Here is a 6,397-nt window from a genome sequence, read left to right on the forward strand (position 1 = left end):
CCACCACTTACAGCTAGCGACAATGGCATTCCTGTAGACTTACGTGGGTGAGGGTCAAAATATGCGTATTCACCTGAAGTCAGCCTGCAAACTGCAATGACGGTTCCTCCCATGACTAGCAAAGCATAGCGAACCGCTGAAGCCAAACACTGTAGTCCCTGTTCAAGGCTCGGAAGATGATTTGTACCATCAAATGTGCCATAATGAGCAAACTGAGACATGTCCACTTGATACTCGTGTCTGCGGCTGGTGACCACTGTGGGAAGCTCATCACAGGCGAGAAACACGCTGTTCACAAACCTCTTTCTGGCATTGAATACACGGCATGGCCTCTGTCCAACACACGGTTAAGATCTGCTCTGGTAATGAATTCATCCTCGTGTAAGAATGACAGGAAAACCAAACTGTTCGCCATGCATTGCTGATTCCTGTACTTTCCATACTTAGCAGCGGCCTGGCTTCGGGACGCACAGATGCTACTCACTCGTGGACGACTTTCACTGTTTGTAACCTGTACATGAGACGGTCCTGGAGCTTCTCCATCATGCTGCGTTTGCACAGTTACCTGGGGTTCAGTCTGGATTACCTGCTGTACTTTAGCATCTGGCACACATGCTGAGGGAACACCTCTCTTTACCACATCTGCATAAGACACTGCGGCTGTCTGAACGCTGCTCTGCACTTCTGGACTGGGAATACTTGTAACAGACACCTTTACCTCCTCACCGCTCTGAGAAACATTTACCTGTTCTTTCTGCTTTTGCCATCTAAGCTTCTGGGACTGTGACCTTTGACTTTTTCTTGGCATTTTGTGCAAGTACAAACTGGACCTTATATGTATTTATACACAAATGTAAACAAAACTCAACCTGTAAACACTGAAAAACTGATTCCTCAACTTTCTCTTAAATCAGAGCTTTATCAGATTGATGTAAAAGGCTCACTTAAATACAAACTCAATATTTAGTTTAACTTATTTAAAGTTCTTTGAAAACACTTTGGTCTGTTTTATTGTACCTTTTTCAAAACTGTATATTATTACTTCTATTTTTTTTAACCAGACTGGATAACAAATTGGTCTATACTTCTGTAAGTAATATGCAGAATAAATCTCAACAATCAACAGGCTATAATTAAACTCTTAGCTTTTAAGTAGACTTTGTGTAAATCTTTCAGATATTTAAAATTTAAAGCAAATATAAGGAGCTGTGATGGTGTGGTGATCAGATGACAGGCTATGGGGATTCTTCAGCTGGACGTTCTGCAGCAGTCAGGAACAGGAAGTCTGGGTTCTCAGGGCAGCCTCTAGATGACAACTGTAACTGAATACTTACACTGAGTGACAAAAAAGGGTTTGCCCTTAAATAATAATAGTATAAACTTGTAGTCAAATGTTATAGCCAATGAAACAGACTTGAAAAATATATTTGGATCCAATTTATTATTTATGTGAATATAAGTCTGAATGTATGTATTACAAAATAACCAGATTATCTTATTACAAATAAACCTTGAAAAAGGTGTGTATTTTATATAATTTATCAAAGTAATAGCACCCGTAAGCCAAACTATCAGTGTTAATTCCAAAGTGTAATGTAAAAATTAAAATGACAAATGTAGGGCTCTGTAAGTAGTTTCTACAGTGAGTTCTACTGTACTGTAATTCTATACTGTATATTCAACTTTTACTTGTAATTTCCAGCAAATGACTGGATGTGAGAGAGTTTAACGACAGGAAAGATGGAGCAGTGAGAGCGGAGATCTCTCAGATTCTGAAAACAGATTGACGAAGTTCTGGTAACTTCAATTCCAAAAACTTAGATTCTGGTAAAACTTGATTTCAAGTCACAGATTGCGTTTCAACTCAGGTTCAAGCTTGTCAACTTAGATAGAGCTCATGGCGGAGAAATGATAGAAGATAGAATGGCTTGTCAAAAAAGATGGAGCAGGGAGAGGGAGAGTGATAGGACAGACTGAATTGCTTGTTAATGATAGAGGGAGAGGGTTTTCTGCAGCAGGTCACCTGTAAGACAGAAAGAAAGTGGAATTAGACACACTTCCAATAAACCTGGCTTTACTGTATTTTTCAGACTATAAGGCACATTTAAAAGCCTTTAATTTTCTCAAAAATAGACAGTGCACCTTATGTATGGTTGTGTTTACTGATTTCAAACCAATTCTATGTGGTACACGGCACTCACGGCATCTGTCAAATGTTTTAGTATGACTTTGGTAAGCTACAAAGCAGCACCACTTGATGTATTGTCGGAGCATGGCTACCATAGTCAGCACCCTCGTAGAGTAATTCGTACTGTGCTTCAACATAATATGGTGTGTGTGTATAAGGGCCTGGCACCTGTTGAGAGCCATGCTTATGAAGCAGATTTCAAACTGATCAATCCACATTCATCAATACACAAATCCTGAAAAGTGAGTGAATTGTTCTGTATTTTATGTCTTACAACTGAACAATTTTGAGAGTTATTGTAAATGAGTTGAATAAAGTTTGACTTATCTGTTTTGTTTGACTTAATGTGCCTTAGAATTTAGTGCACCTTACAGTCCGAAAAATACAGAACATATATATCATTACACACTGAAGAGTTGTACAGTACATTATTAGATTCAACTGAATGAAAATGTTTAACATATGGTGGTGGAACATTTCTAAGGACATTTTTGCATTCTATTAACACAATAAAAACAACAGAGTCTGTAAACCAAGATGTGGTGCTACAGTAACTTACTGTAAACATTATATGGTCAAGCTAAACCCACACAATGAAGTCAGAGCAGACAGTTTCAGACCACCTGGTTTAAACACTTCACATGCACTCAACTCAAACTTATAACACATCACATGTTCCTAAATGCCCAAAGGTCTCAAATTCCCGATTCTGTGTGTACTTACCTGGTACAACACTATATCATAATGTCTGGGGAGCGTTAACATAAAAGTAAAAAATAATTTACTCAGTATGACTTTTGGCAAAATGAAAAATTTGGAGACAGATGACTCCTATACAGCAGTTTCTACATATTTCAGTCAAATATGGGGCATGTTTAATACACACCCCGCTAAATCTACAATAAACTTAGCATGGCCGATATTAGGGCCTAATTAAAATGTAGTATGATGATAAGAGAGATTTGTAAGTCTGGAAATGTTTTCATAGACTTTTCTATTATTTGATGATTGCCAATAGCTGTGCTGACTCACAGCACTAAACTGAATCTCCTATAATGAGAAACATTTCCCAGCACTGCACATCAGACAAACCTTTACTTACCAGACTTGAGACGATCAGATCAGCAGTCTAGAGAAAGGAAACAATTCATCAGATCACTGTTTGATGATTCAGATGTTGAGCCTCTTCACACACAATCCAATTTACTGTGACACAAATTAACTAGTAAAATCCTCAATTACTTTAAGGCTTTATGAGCTTACTGTAGTGTAAAGAGGAGATAAATGAACTGCAGCGTCTCACATGGCATGTGTAATAAAAGCATTCATTACTACAGAAATGCAAAGAATAGCATCAATTGGCACAAGTGCAGGATATACCAAATATTTCCTACACAGAAGCCTTGTGGCTCCAACATTTTCTACAACAGGTCAGTGCTAATAAAGTGTGAAAAACCAAAACTTTTAAAAATGTAGATACAAAGTAATTATATAAATCAGAAGCAACAGAAAACCTCATCATGTCTGACATGAATATGTAAATCTTAAATACATTTAAATATTAACATGTTACAATAGCAGAGGTGCACCATGTTTTGTAATTAAAATTAAATGTCTTAAATATTACACTAAAAAGTCATTTCATTGTACCCGTTGCTAGGAATATTTATGATTTTTGCAGTGTACCTTTTTGGCAACTTTCTATCTAATTTTAAAACACATTATATTCACTAAATAAGTAATAAACTAATTAGACACACTGGCTGTAATTTACCTAACAATGTCCACTCACACCTCTGGTTCTCTTCGTTTTTATTACTGTTAAAGCTATTACTTATACCGAGTCAGGCAAAATACTTCTACAATGTTGTGACTTTAATGTAATACATCAGAATTTGAGAGACAATATAAATCAATACCTGTGCAGCTCTTAAGTGTTTGAGCAACCACTTATACTGACTCCCCTAAAACACTTTAATTGTTTTGTCTGCTACTTAAATCCACAAACATAAGGAGAAAATGAACAACTGTATAAAGACATCTGACATTTAGTTATGTTTAGATTTGATAAGCCATAAGAAATTTAAATCATACATAAATGGGCTATTAAACTTCAGGGACATTTTCAGGAGAGTCAGAGGGGTCCTGTGTGGGGGCTTTGCTGCTACAGGTCACAAATCCTGTGTGTTTGCCAATCAGTAAATGGAAACATATCACAAAAGGTCAAACTACTGTATGTAAGTCGTCAAATGTGCTACGCAATGCAGGTTCATACTGCTTCAGTTACAATCACTGTTTACTTACCAGCAAAGGCAAAACCAAAGATCTCGTTCACTCTGTGTAACAAAAGACAAAGCACAAAAATACAGAATGAGACAACTCAGATCAGCATCACAATCAATACTACATCAATCTGTGTAGTCCAAAAGATTCAGTACACTTCTTTGTTTACCACAGCAACAAACAACTCACCTCTTTTTTTCTACACCTTATTAAAGATTACTGTCTTCATTAAGGTAAAATGTGGTTTCATCCATTTGTAATAAGCCACACAAGTTTCTCAGTTATGTGATAGCTCTATTAGTTTGGTGCTATTAGATAACACAGATTTAATAAGCAATGATTTGCTACACCTAGCACTGCACACTTTATCAAATTGATAAAGTTTAATTTAAAAGCATGAACAATCATAAATGAAAGCTTGGATGATATATTTGTAGGCTTCAACATTTCAGTTGGTCTGCATTCAAATTCTGCTTCCTAAAAATATTATCACCTGCACACAGTATCATTTAGTATCATTTAATATGCTGTTGTTTTAAATATGTACATATCATATTAATAATATTAATGGCGCACTGCAGCATTTTATTTATTTGAAGGTGGCCTTTTTTATATTTTATTAACTTCTCACTTTGTGAAAATTAAACAGAGCTGCAGGTGTAGGTTTTACTTAAAACAAACCAGTCTGCACAAACTAGTGTTTGTTAAACAGTTCTTAAAATTTAACTAAAAACTAAAATTGATTAATTAAAAAAAACTTCTTCTTGTTAAGAATGTTATTATTCTTATATTATGTGTTTTATCCTCACTCTCTCTCTCCCTTCTGTTAATTAACCACAACACAGACACACCGGCACAGGCACGTGACTCTTTTTTCCCGGCCTTCTGTCAGAGGCGGTAAATGGCTCCTTTGAAGTTACCGACCCTGCTGCTTCAGCAGCTTATCAGTGGTTCTAAGATGGCGGCTTATTACCTTACAACCTATAGAATGAGGCCGTTTTAACTGACTGATTTGTGAAGAGGAGAACTAACTTCAGCTTCCCTAAGAGACTCAGAAACACTAACACACCGAATGAACCAAATACAACACAATAACTGTATTAAACAATCAAATGAACCAATACATTTTGCACTGGGCCTATAGGAGCTAGGCTAGGCGTTAGCACTTGGTTGTTAGGCTAGCTTACCAAACACTCCTTTTAAATCACTAAAATTATAGACATTTTATTTCAGAAAAGAGAGACAGAGAAGCAGCGCTTACCGCAGGGATCAAGCAGAGAGTGGGAGGAGATTCAGGAGTCGCCAGAGACGTAAATAAGAGGCATTCACGGGTAGTGGGAAACTCCGCCATGCCAATTTTGTAATGGCATATTGAAAATGATTTTGTGTATTTAAAAATATATGTAATTTAAATAGTATTAAACTAGATATTTTTGGAACAGAAAACAACTAGCAGAGATTAATTCTATAAGTTGAATAAATATTTCAAACATGATTATTTTAATTTGAAATTATGGTTAAAAGTCATGAATAAATATAAGGTCATTATGTTAAAATGTACTGTATTATGATATTTTATTTACTGGCTGGAGTAATAAGAACAGTCTTCCCTGAACAACAAAACCAAGGGCTGGTGTTGGTGTTCACCTAAGCATCCTCACAGGACAGTAGGAGCTGCAGAGCTCGCCTCGCTGCACTGCAGGAATCAGAGGTTCAGGAGGTACTTTAACCCCACTGCCATGAGGGTTTTCAACAGTGACTCCTGACATGTTCATTGCACATTATTTATTTTATTCTAATACATATTGTTATAATCATATGGATTCTAACCTAAATAGACTTGCACCACTGTTCACCCCTGCTGCAGTGAGGTAAAGGTGTGGCTTTCTCCAACAAGACTCTTCAGTGAAGGTTTAAAGACAACCA

The 6,397-nt window shown here is 36.5% G+C and overlaps 1 long non-coding RNA gene across 1 annotated transcript; it reads right to left on the reverse strand.

Moving 5' to 3' along the window:
• Positions 1-1,829: 1,829 nt before the first annotated feature.
• Positions 1,830-5,017, reverse strand: LOC109199105 (uncharacterized). Its single transcript, XR_002059584.2, has 3 exons — positions 4,493-5,017; positions 3,291-3,317; positions 1,830-2,023 (listed from the first exon to the last, which is right to left on the reverse strand). It is a non-coding gene; the product is annotated as an uncharacterized LOC109199105 (long non-coding RNA).
• Between the last annotated feature and the right edge of the window lie 1,380 nt (positions 5,018-6,397).

The sequence above is a fragment of the Oreochromis niloticus genome, unplaced genomic scaffold, assembly GCF_001858045.2.
Source record: "Oreochromis niloticus isolate F11D_XX unplaced genomic scaffold, O_niloticus_UMD_NMBU tig00006693_pilon, whole genome shotgun sequence".
Taxonomy (NCBI): domain Eukaryota; kingdom Metazoa; phylum Chordata; class Actinopteri; order Cichliformes; family Cichlidae; genus Oreochromis; species Oreochromis niloticus.